The following is a 19,807-nucleotide window of genomic DNA, read 5'->3' on the forward strand; positions in this document are numbered from 1 at the left end:
ATCTCAAATCTTCGCTCAAATTGTTATAGAGAATCTATGATATTTTCGTTAAAAACAGTGTGACAGCAGTTGAGTGCTGTAAGAAAAACATGTCAATTTTTTGTTTAAAAACGTAAAGGGATTTTTCTTTTAAATGAAAAATATGCAAAGGCAAAGATAAGGTTGAAAAGACACACAGACAGAATTACTCACTATTAGTTAGTGTGTCCAGCCGGTCTATTGTTTCAAAGTCAGTCCAACATTCCATTCTTCGGGCTGTCCCTACATTCATTTAAACCTCTACACAACGACCACCTCTCCATAAAGGCCACCTTCTTCTGTCCTCAAAGTGGCGGTTGTAACCAAGACAGAATTTCTCCTTACAATATCAAGCAGACAAGTAACAAGAATAAAGAAAAATGTCAACCAGGGGATTATTAGTTGATCAGCTACCAAATTCTCCAGAAAAACATTCATCAGATTTGCATGACAGAGTGGGGAGGATCGCTTAGAAGATCGATCTCACAAGTGAAAGGGTTAAGAAAAAGATCTTCGCATTGTAATGCAAACATTATTGAACGACTTTGAGGCGAAATGTGACATAGGAATGGAAAGTAGTAAATGAGGTATTCTTCAAATTTTGCCCAAGGCTTGAAACTTATATTTTAAAAGGTCCATCCAGATTTGTTATGGAATTATCCAACTTTTGGATGAAAAACTGCATATTATCTTTGCCCTAAATGGGGCTTTTTTTTTTCAGGGGCCGTTTTACTTTCAGACCCTTTAGTATTTGGTCCACTGTTTAAAATATCAGAATTATATCCACACACTTTGTGGAACATGTTTGAAATTAGCACAAAGGTATTTCACTGCATTAACGATAATAGATAAAAAAGGTTCAGTAGGTTTGACTGTGGAGTATTATACTGAATTTGACTTTGTTACGTGCACGAATGACCAACAAATGTCCGCTAACAAAACATATATGAAAATAGACTCCCGAGTACGATATATGGCACGCAACAAAAATGTAACAACAAGCAGTTAGCCATTTTAACTATTATTTAATTAGTTTTACATTGTCTAATTTACTTAGGTTAAAGGTTAAGTTGAGCAGTTCATAAAGCAGGCTTACAATCCTTCATGCCGTGTAAGTGTTCGTCGTCTTGATCGACTTCCAATTCCAACATCCGCCGACTGAAGACCACAGCGCTTGGCTTTCTTGATTTATCGCATTCTTTCCTTGTACACAAACTCTTCCGGAGGACTCCATAGTAAACTCTGTATTCTCTATCTTCTTCCTCTCTCGACTATCGCCTTTTTCATCTCTTTATTCTCTCCGGATATGGCAAGGTCAAAAGGTCATAGCCTCGTCATATCTAGCTTCCAAAAGTTCAGTCAGCAAGCCACGAGGGTAAGCCCTCAGGCAAATCTCTTTTGTACTTCTCACAAGCCAGCTTTTATACATTTACTTTAGTTATCTAGAATGTTCTATTACTATTTATAGCGTATTACAAGTCGTACTATTTTTGGACACTGCTGAGACACATGAAAGAAGTTTCTGGAATATTACAGATTATAGATAATTCTAGAAAAGTCTGGGATTGCGTGACAGATTCAGTAAAAATAATTCGATCCTCGTAACAACTTTGTCAAAACCAGAAAAAGCCGTCTTTATTTGAGGGAGAGGTGAGGAAAGAAATGAAATGAAAAAGTTAAAACAGTTCCATGTCCTTAAAGTCTGATAGATATAATACACAGCCCAGTTGATCCGTTTGGCACGGCAGCATAGCAAAGTTAGCTAATTAATTATGCAAATAAAGCAGGAAATGGGGTTTTCCAAGAGGGGACCTTATATCTCCCTGGAAATTGAACATTTTCAGCCATTATTTTCACAAATTTGTTAACCCATGATAATTAGTATTTGTGCCAAATTTGAGCCAAATCGGTGATTTGAGCTTTAACGTCCTTGCCCGGTTCTGCCTGGTTTTCATGTGGACGCGCTCTTAGCTCTTAGTTTTGTTCTGGATAAGAAAAGAGGAATTTTTTTTTCAACTACTGTCTGAAATCCACTGCAATCTGATAACTGCAAGTTGTAACACAGTAACACTTCTGTGGTTCTCTTTTGGTGGTTAACACTGTGACCTTGACCTGAAAGGCTGATGTTCAGAGCTTACCTCCTTACATTTTCCATGGTATTGTGTCCATGAATCATTACATTGGGAAGTTCTGTTTAATGATCTTAACAATTTTTTCAACGTGTAGGAGGTTGTGTTGAATATTACCTCGGAATGGAAAATAGAACAATCCTAGACAATGAAGTAAGTGCTTCCTCTGAGCAAAATGGCGGTACACCAGCCAAGAATGGTCGACTGAATTACACATTAGGATCATCGTGGTGTGCAAGAACCAGTGACACTAACCCATATCTACAGATTGATCTAAAGACACTTCATATCATCTGTGCTGTGTCCACGCAAGGGAATTCTCAAGCAGATCAGTGGGTAAAGAACTACACACTGCAATTATCCACAAATGGGAAAACTTGGGAAGACTATAAGGAAGGTGGAAAAATTAAGGTACATGACGAGCACTGCTTGGAAAGAAAAAAATTATATCACAAAAATATTGTCATGGACTGTTTAGTCAGTGACAGAAAATGTCTTACTGTCATAACAGTAACAAATTCTTGACTGAAATAAAATCTTTTAATACTTTTAATAATATTTAAATGATTCTGTCTTTTTGTCTGTGGATATCATTGTCTGTGCATGTTTTTATCTCGACCCACATGAAGGAAGAAGAAAGTTATGGTCAGATTAATAAAACGCTTGTTTCTTTGTTAGATTTTAGTAGGAAATGACGACAGGAACTCAGAAGTGAAGCATGTTGTTTATGGAGTGTTAACAAGATATCTGCGATTTTTGCCAAAAACACACCAAGGTGGGGTGTGTATGAGAACAGAGGTGTTTGGAGTAGAAAAAACGTCAAGTGAGTTTGGAACTTATAATGTAAAATTGCATGTTTATGGGGATTGAAGCTCAGCATTTTTTAAATGGGCCATTTATCATTCTCAAATCATGGTATGATTACCTAGAAAAAAAAAGAATGGTCACCAGAGGAAAATAGAGGAACAAAGTAAACGATTTTCTTTGGCTTATTTTCGCGGTCAAACTTTCCAACCTGGGGACGTGTCTTCGTCTGTGTTGTAGCATTTGATTACAATTATTAATTATCAGTCTGAGTTTCTGGGCCAAAAATGTGGTGGGGTACATCAATAAAATTATAACTTCAGACAATATAGTTATTGAATTATCTTTTCTGTTGACTTAATTTTATTTTTGGATACTCTTATTACTTGAGGTAACAAAATCGCAATCTTCAGAGAAGCCGAGCTTTAAGTCCTAATAAGACTTGAAGGATTATATTGGGAGAAAATAAACCAAATGAGCGACCAACATAATTGTTTCAATATACTGCTTATGAAGTCTGCATTGGATCGAAAACTCTGAAAATTGCTTTATATAGCACAAAAAATTTCATTGCGAAATATTGCTTTAGAGACATCTGAACAGTAAAAGTTTGGCCGTTTTTAACTTATTTAGCCATTATGCAACTTGACTGATCTGTTGACACAAAAAGAGTAAATTGTAAATTTATCGTGAAGTGCTCAAACGCTTTAAAAGTAAATAATCATTCGATGTATTGCAATTATATATTATAGGGATGGTTTCCGGTAACTTGGGGTGGGATCCTTCAGGTACTGCAGAAGATATGAATTGAAAAGATATGAAGGCTAATAATTGTTGTTATTATCATCTGCAGCTTGTTATATGAATCCCATTGGTTTGGCTGACGGTGGTAAAATTCCGGACAGCAGCTTCACAGCCACCTCAATATATAATAGTAGGTATCAAGCGCAATATGGTCGGCTGAATAAAAATAAGGCATGGGGACCCAAGGATAAAAACAATATCAATGACTACCTGCAAATTCACCTGCTGTATGAGTATATCATCTGTGCAGTGGCTACTCAAGGAAATCCACAAAGTGAGGTACCAGAATGGACCACACATTACAAGATACGTTTATCTCCTACTGATACCACTTTTGACACCTACAAAGAAAACAATGAGGACAAGGTTGGTCTTTGTGATGTTTTTGTACAGTCGTATTAAATGCTTGAATTTGCATCTGGTGCACTCACTGAATTTTCTGAATCAAGAGTAGGCATAGGGGGGTTCTTTCTTTTTAACAAGCTTCATTCTTGATGAGAAATTTCCTTCTTGATTGAATTACGATGTTTTCACTAAAAAGCCCAGTTGGGACATACAGTTTATACTCTGCATCGTTGTCAGTAATTCCCATCGATCGTGAGTCTCCAATATTTTCACTGCTTCACGAGAGCGCGGGGCCCGTGGATAAGAACAAGGCTGACAACTATCTCCAGCATCTAATACAGCAGCTCAAGAATGGAGCACACATTTCAAGATAAATTTATCAATAAATATTACCACTTTTGGCACCTACTGGAAAAAGGAGAAAAAATTATGGCAGGGTTGTTCTATGCGAAGGACAGGAGCATACATGCCTAAATTTGTATCCGGCGTAGTTATTACATTTTCAAACTTATAATGCACAAGTGGAAAATGCAGTTCACACTCCACGCCCTACAGCGTTTGGTAATTCGAGACGATACCCTTCAATTTTTGGTAATGAAAAGGAGACTGACTCCTGTGAATCCATGAACATCCCTGTAAGGAGATAAGAAGATTGTTGCGATATGTTAACTCGTGAATCGAACAATCCATTCCTCTATGGGCACACCGGTCTTTGCTATGACCAGTTAATTTATATATGCTTAACCGGTGTAGATTATCATGTTTGATTTAGGAATGAAGCTCATTTTGATCAGTGAGTCTGGCTAGCATATTTGCTGTGTTCTACCAATCTTCTCCCTGTAATATCAAGAATGCATTTTTTAATGTTTTTTTAAGGTCCTAAGAGATAATCTGTACTGTTATAGAAGTAATTGTGCATAATTATACAAGTTATTTCACCCATTGGCTCGATGTGTAGAGTAACTTGTTTGAAGAGAGCTCTGTGAGACACAAACATGTAATTTACAACTCAATGTAGCATTATTCCCCCAAATATTGAATTCTCGGCACAGAATGATTTGAAACAAAATCATTTGCTTGTTAACTTTCTTCCCTCTTCCAGTAACTCAACACTATAATTTACTTATTTCAAAAACAGGTTAATTATATTCCTGTAGATAAACTACAAACAGGGTAAATTACATAGTTGTGTTTGATCGTGCAGATGAAACCAGGTTTATATGATTCAGAGTGATCATAGCATCATTCTCTTTCATCCTCTGAAAGTTGATGTTCGTGGATTAACTTTTGATTATAGTGGTTAATTACGCATTTTCTTATATAAAAATGTTACGAAAATGTTACGAACAATGAGTTCTCTTTTCATGCTACGAACCACAGGTTTTTCCTGGAAATAAAGACGAACACCGCACCGTAAAAAACAGTCTTAATAACTTTGCAAGTGCAAAGTACATCCGCTTTGTGCCAACACAATTTCATGTCTGGAAAATTCTTCGAGTAGAGGTATATGGAATACTCCTGACTAAAGGTAATTATATGACCTTTTTCTTCTCTTGAAAATCGACAAAAACAAAATTTATATGTGCACGATCCTTCGCAGTAAAGCACTATTTGAGCAATAGTGAAAATCAGACCTGAAAAAAATTTCAGGCCTGTACGGGATTCGAACCACCGACCTCTGCGATACTAGTGCAGCGCTCTACCAATTGAGCTAACAAGCCAACTGGGAGCAGGCAGTAGTATCGCAGAGGTCGGTGGTTCGAATCCCGTACAGGCCTGAAATTTTTTTCAGGTCTGATTTTCACTATTGCTCAAATAGTGCTTTACTGCGAAGGATCGTGCACATATACGTTTCATAACCGCAGTTCATACATATGTTTCATATGTTTGTTGTTGTTTACAAACAAAATTATTATTAAACTGCTATTCGCCAATGGAAAGCTAAGTATCCTCAATGGTCACTGATTCTGGTTAACTGACTCAGTAAAGTTTGGAGCTGGACATAATAAAATTTACAGATACATACAGATAGTGACGCTGTCTAACCCGAAAGTTTGTGTCCGCTATTCTCTGAACTCGTGCACCAGTGTGCAATTGCGCACATGGAGCAAATGATACCATGATATAAGAACAAAAACACCTTCCCTAATGCGCTGAATTGTATAATATTAAAAAGTTAGTTGGATTTTAACAAAGCGGTTCTTTAGAAAAAGACAGCAGTCTTCATTGTTCATGTCTACGTGAAAGTAAGATGTTACAGAAAAACTACCAACTTTATAGTATGCACAAAGGAAGGGTATTTAGTTTTTAATGGCTCGTGCAGTGATTCCTGAACAAGTATGCTCTTGGTTGTCCTGTGTATCGTTGTTGTGTAAGTGTGAGATCAAATATGAAAGCCTGGAGTTCTGGAGATAATAATAGTAATACCACTCATTTATATAGCGCATATGCAAAGGCTCTATGCGCTTTACAATGTAGCACACGGAAATAAATAAAATGACTTCTAAAAGAAATAACCTAGTCGCTAGAAACTTTGGCAAAAAGAAATGTCTTAAGCTTGGACTTAAACGTTACCAAATTATGACAAGATGTTGTCAGTGGGCAGATGGTTCAAGAGATCTCGTGGAGAGATAGCGAAAGCTCTCGCGCCGTAAGTCATCAAGTTATAATTTGGACGAGGTGAGCGTTGAGAGGATGAAGACCGAATTCGAAGTGAACGCATGGGACGATGACGAACGAGTAGATCTTGAAAATTAGATGGTGTAAGATTGTGAAGAGACTTAAAAGTTAAAAGGAGTATCTTGAACTTTATACGTTCTGCCACAGATGTCTCCTTAGTATACAGCTATTCTGTAAAGCAGCTTACCGATGAAGATAAACAAAAAATACAAACTTAAGGATGGACAAATTTGTAGTTACTGTCAAGGTAATCTAACGGAGTTCATGTTAATAATTAACCACCCAATATCATTTAACGTTAATGGAGTTTTATGTTATCAATTACTCAGCAAATATCACTTAATTTCTCCTTTTTTGCAGTTCCATCGCAACCTCCAGCTGCCTTCAAGTTAACTGCAAGCTCCTCTACCAGCATTACAGCCCATTGGCAGTTACCACCAGTATTTGCCAGACATGGAAGAATCCAAGGGTTTAAACTGTTTTACAGAGAGATCTCTGCAGGTTCTTTTGCCTTCTTGAATATTGCCAGTGGATCAACATTAGGCAGACTTGTAACTGGGCTTCATAAGTACAAAAAATATGAATTTCAAGTGTTGGCCTACACATCTGTTGGTGATGGACCAAAAAGTTCTGTTGAGGTGGAAAGAACAATGGAGGATGGTATGTGACAGTCTAGGGATAATGAAAAGATCTGTAAACCTTGTTTTATGAGTATTTCCCTGATAGTCATTAAGCGTTTCCTGAGAATGAGATATCAAACAGAGGATGAGAAGACTAAACAACTAGATGGTTAGGAATGAAGTAATTATTAGGGACCTTAAGCAACCACGACGGCAACTGCAACGAGGACGTGGAAAAACAAGAGATCTAATTGGCAGAACAATAGCTCAGCACGTGCGTCAGTTGAAACTTTGTACATTTCTTAGCCGTCCTATGCAAAACAACAACGTGAAATCGCCAAAATTTGCGTCGTCTGCGAACCGAAACCGCGACGGTAAATTATTTTGATTTCCATTTAGAACTCAACGCTGCTTTTATCCGTCATGCTGAAGTTGAGCTGTGGCGTCGTATGAGACAGTAAGCTCATCCAGCCATTTTTAAAATTCTAACTAAGAGTAGAAATTCATTTTTTAATCGAAGTCTTCCTTGGCGTTGCCGTCCTGACTGCTTAAGGTCCCTATTACTAAACGAAAATGCAATAGCATTGATACTAATTTATCATGAGGTTCTTACAGGTAATTATAGTAATTAAAACACTACTGTCCGATTGCAGCTCCTTCACAACCTCCATCTAATGTCAATGTCACTGGCTGTTTTCTTTTAGAATCTCGGTTCGTGAGTGTCATTGATAATAATGATAATTATTAAAAAAAACAACAACAACAAAACAGCGACAGCACAGATATTCTAACTCAAGTATGTGTTCCTCATCGGAACAGACATCTTACAAACAGAAGTGAAATATCATCCGACTCCTAATGTTTACCTTAATTGAGATCACTTTCAAATAGGGCATATTAGATTGTATGCCGAAACATGTCTCAAAAAAGTTGTCTATTTCTTACAATATTTATCATACTTGCTACTACTGCGACCTTATGAAAATATTAGATTGTATGCCTAATAATGTGCATGCAACAATTTCAGCGTGCTAATTGGCTGAGAACACGTCAATTTACCCCTTATAGTGCAGAAAGGTCAAATTTAGTACAAAAAGTTGAAATTGAGTGTAAGAAGCTGGAATTAAATTGATTGACAGAAATGTCGTAAAGTAGATGACACGAAAAAATGACGGACAGCTCACGAGAAAGTAGTAACTTTTGAATTCAAATTTTGAAGGAGATTGCTCAGAACGAAAACACCCAATAAAGCACAAACAAATGGCTAAACATCTGGAACACTTATGCTTCTATACACGGCTGCGACAAAAGTATTGAAACGCACGGACCGGAGGGTCTGAAAAAATTTCAAGAGGAATATATATAACTGGTCGTACGAAAGACGGAAAGATGAAAAGACTGAGAACATTCATGTGCTGGTCGCTCCTACGCGATTATCTGATTAATAATGATAAGAAGATGACGATCATAATGACTCTGTTTGTCGTTATGATTATTATTATGATCTTCTTATATTGTAACTTCTCAATTGCAGTTCCTTCACTGCCTCCTAGTGACTTTACTTTGACTGCAACCAATTCTTCCAGTATATCAGCATCCTGGCAGTTACCACCAGAAAACTCCACAAATGGAATCATCAGAGGATTTAAATTGTTCTACAAAGAGAAAGGCTCTTCAGGGCCCACATGCATGTTTCTCATTAGCAATCCGGCAACTCGCATTCAAGAGGTCACTGGGCTAACTGAGTACGCTGAATACGAATTTCAAATATTAGCATTTACTTCTGTTGGGGATGGACCAACAATTACAGTTGTTTTTAACACAAAGGAGGCTGGTAAGAAATAGGATTCTATAGAATTCTTTCTATGAGAAGCAGAAAACCATTGTAGTTAGAAATGTCTCTACAATTTTAGTAGTGATCAAATCGTCTTGAGAAAACCTATATAATTTGTTTGTTTGCCTGATCTCTGATGAGACAGATCTTAACACAATCAACATTCCAAACATACATTTTTATTTAGATGTCTATAGTGCCCTTAATTTTATGGAAAGATACCTTCTCCTGTACATGCATGTTATTAATGTCAATAGAACATACTTTATTATTACCTATTCTCGCGGAATAAAAAAAAGCGCGAAATTTAAGACCAGCATAAAATATTTTCGTGAAAAATAAACCACGCCAAATTTAATACACTTCACCAGCAGTGAGGCAAAGCGCTACGTTCCCAGGCGATGAGAGAAAGCAAGAGTCGTTGGGGTAGTATACATACATACATACATACATACATAGGTTATTTGACCACTCCCCATGGGGGCTTTTCAGGGCCAATTCCCACCCATCCCACCCCAGAGGACGACATTCACGACACGGTAATCTCGTTCGTGGAAAATTAACGTCTCCTACCCCTAACCCTGTAGGAGACGGGGCCTACGGTTTATTCGTCCTTATCAAAGAAGACTTGAATATCTATCCATTTCTTGATAATAGAAAGGTAGCAATTTCTCCTCACTTATTTTAAGGCCATGAGTATTGGTCCGGCCGAGGCTCGAACCCTCGACCTCCCGCACAACACAATCCGGCGCTCTAACCAATTGAGCTAACCGGGAGGTGGTTTGCTCAATTGAGTGTCAGCTCTTCCTCCCGAGGATCCATTCGAAGAAATTGCCATTGGCCCTCAGGGTCCTTCAGCTGCTAGCGTAAATAGATGCTGTCATATACTCATGTATAGCTCTGCTTCATTTCAAAGAAACTAGTCATATTGTTTTTAATGTGACGGCTTTAGTAGAATACCCGCTAAGTGGGGTATTGTCACTATCGAAAGTCATAAGATCATTAGGAAATAACGTCACAGTTAAATCGAAATTTGCCTACGTTATGGCAATCAGATTTATAAATTTCAAAATGTTTTTTAACTGTCAAAGCTACGTATTTTCGGGGAGAATACATTGTTATAACATGCAATGTAGTATTTTTTGTGTCCTACAGTGAGGCTCTACCTTTTATTGCCATGCTTAAAGAACTATAGGCGCGAAATTCTCACTTCTTAAGAAACTATCCGCATAATTGTTACTTTTAGATTGAACACTTTGCCTTGACTACTTCATGTTTATCAAAACTAAGGTAAACCTATTATCAAAGATCTGCCTAAAAGAACTATTACAGCAGTCGGTGAACTAGTAGTGTTGACTTGTGAGGTTAGTGGAGACCCTGAGGCTTCTGTTACCTGGACCAAAGATGAACTTACAAGAATACCTCGAGCTCAGTTGGAGAACAACGCCAAAATACTTATTGTAAAAGATGTTGTTCCTGGTGACAGTGGCGTTTATGAATGTAAAGCAGTGAACATGTTTGGAGAGAGCCGTACAGCTACGATAGTCATTGTCGCTGGTAGGTAGAAACTGATTTACAATTACAATGAACATTGAATAACTATTGCATAATAATTTCTTCTGTGAGGTGAATATGTGGAAGAGTAGGAGTGTTATTTTTGACAACACGTTAAATACTCCTTGTCGAATTTAAAATTAACAACATCAGTAATAACAAAGCAAACCACCACTTAACGCGCAAACTAAAATTACATGATGGTAGTGTCCTCATATGTTTGTTAAACTCTTCTCTGTTGGCATGAGCATGATTTTGTCAAATTTTGTTTGGTCTAATTTCATTTGTCTTTCTCTTCACATAGTGCCACCCAGAATTATCGAAGAGTTTTCCCCTTCATTAGTGATGTGTGAAAAGCAAACTCCGTGTCTTCTCTCTTGTCAAGCAACAAGCTACATTCCGTTTAACTTCTCGTGGACGAAAGATGGTGAGGTTCCCACCGGTGATAACATGAAGTTATCGAATAACAGTATCATTGTCACGCCACGGAATAGACGAGATTATGGGGATTATCTGTGCCACGCTACAAACAGCTTTGGGTCAACAGAGTATAAAATCACTCTGCTTGCTCCTAAGGATAATCAGCATGATGATGGTATGTATTCTTCTTCACAATTCGAACGCGTTAAAACGTTTCATCTCAAAAATTTTGGAGAGCTTAGAACTTTCAAGTCCGGTATGAAGTTTTTAGGCTTCTCTTTACAGCTGAATACACAGGTTTAAACATGTGTGTATCAAAAGCAACATCATGTACTGGTCTGATACGCAGACGTTTCTTAGTGTGAAGTTACATTTTCTTTCTTCAGTTATAAAATTGTTTTAGTGTTCCGGTCGATCCTTTCTGATTTAACAATTGAGTTGTAAGGTTGCAACTAAATCAAACCAGACCTATACGTATTATTGTTGAGAGGGCTCAGGGCTAACATATGTCTGTGCTTCTCGTAGACATTACTGGAGGTCCTGTATGTGACTTGATAACGAAATCTCGACTCAATCGGAATTCGAAATTTCTGGCATTCAATGAAGTTCGACCACGAGACGAGACGAGACAACAGAACGTTTGAAACTGTAATCTTCTTTCGAGATTAAAAGAAAAATCGTATTCCTTAGGGTGGAAATACTTCTAAAAAAAAAACATTATTGCTTCGAAGCAAAGTAACTAAGCTGTTCTCAGCGTTTGACAGCTGGTTCTTAAGCCGTTTGTTTTATTGTTTTTTTACTAGATACACAAAACATCTTCTTTGCTAGTGTCAGCGCATTGTCTTGTATTGTGCATATATATGTACATATATATTGTTTTATTTTTAAATTTCTTAAATTTTTAGGTAGTATTTAGTGTCCCCAGTTAGTGGTTGTATAACTGCTATTTTAGATTTGACACATAAATAAAGGTTGTTGTTGTTGTTGTGGTCGTGTTGCTCATGATAATTTGTGGGCAGATATGGCGGCGAGGACGAGCTGTTCCTTATAAAAGGATACAAAGTAAAAAAAACGGTGAAGTTGATGGCGTCAGATCTTCCCCTGATCAACAGTCAAGTGACGAACAAGCTTCACATTTCAACACATATATGGAACTCAAACCCTGGCCTTCGAACCAGGAGTCTCAAGTTTCTTTCTGAGTAAAAACCTGAGAGCCGCGGATATTACAATATGGTGCTTCAGCAAGAAAATGGCATGAAATATGATATTTCCAAAACTGCTTTTGTATCTGTTTTGTTCAGATTATCCATCCTTTTTTTTATATAATAAGCTTAACTATATACGTATTCTGATTTGTTCTTACTTACATGTATGATCTAATGGAGGACAGATGTAGAGGTGACGTCGCCATTCGCAACATCTTGCTTCTTTATTGTGTAAAACAATTGGATTCTGTTGTGTCATCAGTCACGAAAGACCTCAAAATTTTGTGAGAACTTCAGTGCCACTCCCGGCTGAAATTCGTGCGCCACTGTTTTGTTCTCACTGCATTTTGACGTCATTTGTAATAAAAAAACGGAACGAACAGACGCACGGTAATGTGGAATCTAATTGTTAATTACGAACGGTACTTCAGATAGTGACACTCTTTTTGTTCTTATCTCGCTGAAAGAAGTAATAAAAACCTCGGCGATGAAGTGCCATGCGTTTGGAGTGCCTTCCTCCTCATCATCGTCATGGTCATATGGGAAGGGGTTATCCAAAATCACTGTAAAGAAAATATACGATGTATACTGATCACAATAGCTTCCTCGATGAATCCTGGCAGCGAATGCAGTCAGTTTACTTGAAGAACAGACCATCAAGGCAGTTTTTATGTAGGGCCTTAAGGGCTTCTTTGACGTGCAACAATCTTTGATTTGGTGCATTCCAAATTCATTTCTTAAATTTTTCTTATATTTTACTCGTATGTGTGTAATTATATCTTTTGCTCTTGAGATGTTTTTAAAATGCCATATCAAGGAATCATGTACAGCTCGATCATAGCCCTTCGTTATAACCCTTAGATGAGAGGCAATTACAGTCTTTTAAATTTGGGTGAGGATCCCAAGCATCTACTGACAGCTGAAGTAAGAGCACACGGTAAGGGAATTTAGCTGACGACCCGACGTAAAGGAAAGAAAAGTGAACAATGGTTTGTACTGCTAGCCGCAAACGGAAATTCTGTAATCAGTTTATTAAAGAATCAGTGCACTTGCAATGAAAAAGGGACAAAAGTATTAACTGATAAGAATGAGAGTTCATCTCTGTAGACGTGACACTTTGCGCACTAATTTACGAGGCATATAAATATGATTTAAATTCATGGGGGGAGGGGAGACCGGGAAGGGTAGGGGTAAGATGTTCCCCATCGCCATTGCCATCCTTCCTTTAGTGTGATTTCAATTTTTAGAGGCAGCCTCTTAAAATTCTCTCGTGGTCTTAAAGAGCAGATCCGTGCAAGAATCAAACAAAATCGCAAATCTTCGGCAAAGCTAAAAAAAAATCAGATTCACTCATCTTTTGCATATAGATAGCCTTTAGTAAGTATATGAATGTCATGTAGTTTTTTCCTTGAAATATCTGTTAATTCCTGAGAAAAACGATGGAAGCCGTTTTAAACTTAGGCACAATTTGGCGATCCCAAACATGTCCAAACAGGGTTGAAATCGGGAGATGACAAAACGCGGAGCCCTACTCCATGGAGTACCCTATGGAGTACCTAAATGGAAGGCATGAGTTTAGCGAAATTAGCATAAAATAATAAGGGCTGACTTTTAAAACCGAGGTATTTTGTTTGTCGTCAAAGGAATTTTCCTATTTTCAGAGTTTTTAAGGAGAAAATTAATTTTCGAAAATTTTCAGGGGTTGTACAAAGGTTTTGGAGGTTGTTCTGTAAAAGAAAAGCGGCAAGGAAAACGACGCAACAGAATAGGAAATCAACTATTAGTGCGGTATTTCCATTTACGTTCCCAATTACATTTTTTGCGTTTTGCACGCGCATTTCTCTTACTGTTTTTTTGCATTCTTTTACTCACGTTGATTTATATTCTCTTAGATTTTTTCGTATAATTTTTCTTTGTTTAACTTCATTTTCTATAACCTTCTTGGTAAAAATTCAGCACTGGAGTATCGATCAGAGTCCTTCATATCAACTCCGACCTTCATATCATTCGCTCCGACGAAGGGCTAACGCTCGAAACGTCAGCTTTTGTAATCGTTACGGTGGCCAATTTACCATTTCAACTTTGTTGATATATCCAAATTACTTCATATCAACGTCGATTCCTTCGTGTTTTCCGTCCTTCGTGTCCTCAAAATCATACAAAGTTTGTAAGTGTTTTTCCTTGTCCGATTGCTTTATCTCTGTTGTTTACGTTTCCATTCCCTCTACTTGTATTTTATAATTACTAGTAATTATTTTGTTCCTTTAGCAACCGCGATCGACCTTAATGTAATAAAGTTAAAGCGCGCGTTGAAACTGGACTTGCTGGCAGGTACATCAACCATGCGAACGACTCAGAATCCGTTTTGCACGGCAAAACCTAGGGTATGCGCATACGTTATTCAGCTCTGTCTTCTGGCTCCACAGCATAACTGGACAACAACTGAAACCAGCAGTCAAACGTTGGGCATGCGCGAGGGATCAGTCTGGCCAGCGTCCAAAATTTTAAACAAAAACATCACGAATCAGCCGCTGTTGCAAAATAAAGAAAAAATTGAAACGTTCATAGAAATCTGTAAAAAGGAATTAAAAGTAGGGAAAAGAAAAACTGGGGACTTTTGAAACGCAAAGCTTATTCATGTACTTTACTATTCTGTTTTGAGCTTAACTAAATACGCCTCTGTGCTTCTAAAACACAATGACTTACTCGCTTGTGTAGTTGTTTGTAACTTTTGGACAGTGTCCGCGAAAGTCACAAAAGCGGCAGAAGACAATCAAAACAAAGAAAAAATTAAACGACCTTCTTGGGCTTATTATGGTACAAACACAGCTGGCTCTCTTTCTCGACTCTCAACATAAAAAAGTCATTCTTGATTCTTATTAAAGTGAAATTTATTTTTGCTTTATAATAAATCCTTCATTGACTAAGCTAAAAATAAAATCTATCTTAACTCGAAGTCGTTTACCGTCGTTTCTTTCAATTTTGGCTAGTTTTCTCACTCTGAAATTATCATTCATACTCAATAAAATATAAGTGATTTCAACTGATACTGACTTCATACACAACATCTGAAGAAGAGTACATTCCTTATCCTCCAAAAAATCCGTTCAAAAAATCAGGAACATCTACGACGTTCTTCAGCTGCTTGAAAATACCGCTGACTAACTAACATGCGTGTTGATCGTTTTCCAAGTTGTGAGAACATTGTCCCTAGGCTCCAGACCGTCGTCCAGGCCAAGCCCCGCCAATTTCCCCCTTCCCCTCCCCCCACTCTAACTGGCCCTAAATTTCCTTGAACAACCTCACAACCTCTTCAACAGGCAGCGCCAAGGATTTTCAATAAAATGAAGACTGGCAAATAAACGATCTGGAGCTCTGCTTTTAGGCTTAGCTAAATCTATATATTAAGGATACTAATTAATTATTTGAAGCCTAGTTTCAACTCTTCCCATCGGGAATTACCCAAGGATATAAAATATGTGATTTAGCGGACGGAGCTCATTTACCCTGGTGATGACCTAGTGTCGAAAACGTTTGGTTTTTACTTTTCAAAAAAATTTTTGGTTTGTAAATAGCTCCTTTTTAAACCTATGGTAAGATTGAGAGGTTTTAAAATAATTTTCCTTTGAATTTCTATCTGTTCTCAAGGTCATATTTCAGAGTATCCGTTGAATAAGTTGCCAATAACCGAATCCCTCTATTATGCGTAAAGGGTTCTGAGATCGCCACGGGGCAAACATTGCTAAGTTGCCACAAAGAAATATATGGCGGAAAGTTGGTTTGTCGTACAAGAAAACGATTCTGGAGAGAATTCAGTGCATTTTTACTGCTGTTTTGTCAGGAAAGGATGAGCAATGTTGATTAGGGGATGCGTAAGTTTTTGATCGAATAACTATGAAATATGTGATAAAATGTACCAATAAAGTTCTTTCCTTGCCTAAGGTTTAATGTGAAATAGACATCTCGGAATGGTCTCGAAATATCACAAAGTAAGGTATAAATCAGAAGAAATTACTCCGTAAAGAAATTTCATTTGCGTAAAAAAAGAAATTTCCCTGTCCACGGCACATCATGCAACATTTTCTCTTTCTCAAAAAAAGAGAAGGACTCGGTCGGAGCGTAACTTTATTCGGCTTCCTGACACAGAGAGCAAGTTTCAGGATGAATTTCGTGATATAACTGAGCATTTCCGATGTATAAATCATTACGCTAATCAGCCTCATTGTATGCCGTCAAGAAACTTGAGTTTCAAGGTAGGATATAACAAGAGTAACCGCCATATAGATGCCGAATGTCTGTGATAAATGTTCGCTAGGCAAACTGCATCTTTCTTGACAGGGCAAGAAAGACCGCTACATGTTTTCATTTTCTGATCGATATCCCTTGTTAGTGAGAAGGACCTGAGATATCTTATGCGCTTTTTTAAAACAGTCACAACAGAAAAGAGAAAGCAAATATCTTAACCAAATACCGAGACAATCGCTCATCGCGGAAAACAAAAACGTTTTCCAACCTCATGTTCTCGAAATATCCCAAAGTAAGGGATAAATCAGAAGAAATTACTCAATAAAAAAATTTCAGTTGTAAAAAAAGAAATTTCCTTTTCTAAGGCACGTCACGCCACATTTTCTCTTTCTCGAGAACAATAGAAGGACTCGGTCGGAGCGTAACTTCAGTCGCCTTCTAATACTGAGAGCAAGTGTTAGGATGAATTTCGTGATACAATTGCGCATTTCCGATGTATAAATCATTACGCTAATCAGCCTCATTGTGTGCCGTCCAAAAACTTGAGTTTCACGGTAGGTATATAATATAGCAAGACTAACCACCATGTAGATGGATGTCTGGGATAAATGTTCGCTAGGCAAACTTCATCTTTTTTGACAGGAAAAGAAAGATCGCTACATTTTTTCATTTTCTGATCGATGTCCCTTGTTAGTGAGAAGGACCTGAGATATCTTATGCGCTTTTTTAAACCAGTCACAACAGAAAAGAGAAAGCAAATATCTTAACCAAATACCGAGACAATAGCTCATCGCGGAAAATAAAAACGTTTTCCAAGCTAATGTCACGTTCTCGAAATATCCCAAAGTAAGGGATAAATCAGAAGAAATTACTCGATAAAGAAATTTCAGTTGTAAAAAAAGAAATTTCCTTTTCTAAGGCACATCACGCCACATTTTCTCTTTCTCGAGAACAATAGAAGGACTCGGTCGGAGCGTAACTTCAGTCGCCTTCTAATACTGAGAGCAAGTGTCAGGATGAATTTCGTGATACAATTGCGCATTTCCGATGTATAAATCATTACGCTAATCAGCCTCATTGTGTGCCGTCAAGAAACTTGAGTTTCGAGGTAGGTATATAACAAGACTAACCACTATAAAAATGAATGTCTGTGAGAAATGTTCGCTAGGTAAACTTTGCTGGCTGCATCTTTTTTGACAGGACAAGAAAGATCGCTACATGTTTTCATTTTCTGATCGATGTCCCTTGTTAGTGAGAAGGTCCTGAGATATCAGTAGGCGCTTTTTTAAAACAGTCACAACAGAAAAGAGAAAGCAAATATCTCAACCAAATACCGAGACAATCGCTCATCGCAAAAAACCAAAAACGTTTTCCAACCTTTTCGCACAGTAAGAGAAATATCTCTCAAAGTCTAACTTGAAATAGAGGCAAAGGGTTGCTTTGAAGACTATTTAGTGAGTTTTAAGACTAAGGAAGGTATATATACTGCGGGAATTTTCAAAAGCCTTCAGCTGCCAATATTCCTGCGTCATCGCTTTCGACTTCTTTCAACATAATATCCACCACAGCTTGTGGTATATTTTGGAAGACGCTAAGGAGAAATTAAAATACAATGTCCTGTACGTTGAGGAGAAAATGCAAAGAACACGCCTTTATCTGCTGTCAATAAACGAGTTTTGTCCCTACATATAGGCAATGTGAAGGTTTATGTAAATTCTGTTTAGTATGGATCGGCCGATACCGATTCCATATATACGACACCAACGTTACCGTGGTCAGATTGGAAAATATCGATGCTAGCGAAAAGTATCGGTGGTTTCGATACTGCACGTGACCTTCCCGCGCTTTGTCTCAGACCTGCGACTAACCGCTGACAAGGAGTCGAAAAGACTTTGGGATCGAGGTGGGCATTGAGCATCATAGTGTATTATTCTGAGTGCTGCAAGAGTGAAATTATTGACGACCATGAGTTTCGACTAAAGCGTGTCCTTAATCCGGTTTTAGATTTTTGACTCTCATTGACGCTTCTATAGCAGTATAAATTACTGAACACTTCAAAACTTTAACAGTGCAAGATAACCCTACATTTCGTCAGTCAAATCACGTGACTTACCATTTAACTCCCTGACGACACAGTATAAGTATCGATATCGAAGAAAAACGCCAGTATCGTGCTCGGTATCGTATCGATTTGAAAAAAAAGTATCGGCCCATCCTTATTGTAGGAAAACAGTTTCCGCTTCAGTCCTTTCATACGTTATAGATTGTTCCAGTCTGAATGGGTAAACAGCACTAGAGGATATCAAATTAACTAAATCGTTCGTTTCCAAGTGCCACGATGCTTCCGCAAATTCGGATTTGTCTTTTCATAAATTCTTTTAGCATCCTATGTTTAGTTTTCATGCTATGATTCTTCAACAACTAGTCGCAGGTTTTTGTGTCGTAAATCTGCATGAGCAAATGGTCAGACAGATAATTTCGTTTCATGCGTCCCGTCACCATTTCTAAATGTAAGACTTAAGAGCCACTGAGCATGAATATGGAGAATCAAAGGGCCGTAAGGGGGTTTTGTGTGAAACGTGATCGGCTATTATTATCGTGATAAAAAACGTGATCAGCTGGGACTCGTGATTGTAAAAAGTTAAAAGCCGCGAACTGTGAACGGTATACCAGTCGTGATACATGAAACAAAGAAACTATTTTCCGTTATCCGTGATGACTGAAAAGAAAACGCATTTTTTCCGTGAAAAATTACTTGCCGAAAATATAAAATCTCTTGACCAAGCCTGTTCAGTCAAGATGGCCGGATTGGTCAGCGTTCTATTGTTTTGAGATCGGTCAATTTGATGCCAAAAGCACATCAGTATGAAAGTTTGTAGCCAATGCTTCGCAGTCTACGTCTCTAGCGAAAAAAGACGCTGATTAAAATCAGCGAGCGAGCCCGCAGTACGCCATGAATTTTAGTCAGAGGATTATCTGATGCAACAGTTGTTACTTTAACATCTAAATGTGGATGCACAAGCGCAGTTAATCTATTGTATTGGAGGCTTATTACATCTTGGACCAAATGTTATTGCATTTAGGACTTTATTACATTTAGGACCAAATATTATTATATTTAGGACTTTATTACGTTTAGGAAAGTTATTA

The 19,807-nt window shown here is 37.7% G+C and overlaps 1 protein-coding gene across 1 annotated transcript in view; it reads left to right on the forward strand.

Moving 5' to 3' along the window:
- Positions 1 to 19,807, forward strand: part of LOC111324013 (uncharacterized) — an 84,293-nt gene that overhangs the window by 26,968 nt on the left and 37,518 nt on the right.

Source organism: Stylophora pistillata, chromosome 11 (genome assembly GCF_964205215.1).
Source record: "Stylophora pistillata chromosome 11, jaStyPist1.2, whole genome shotgun sequence".
In the NCBI taxonomy this organism is placed as follows: Eukaryota; Metazoa; Cnidaria; class Anthozoa; order Scleractinia; family Pocilloporidae; genus Stylophora; species Stylophora pistillata.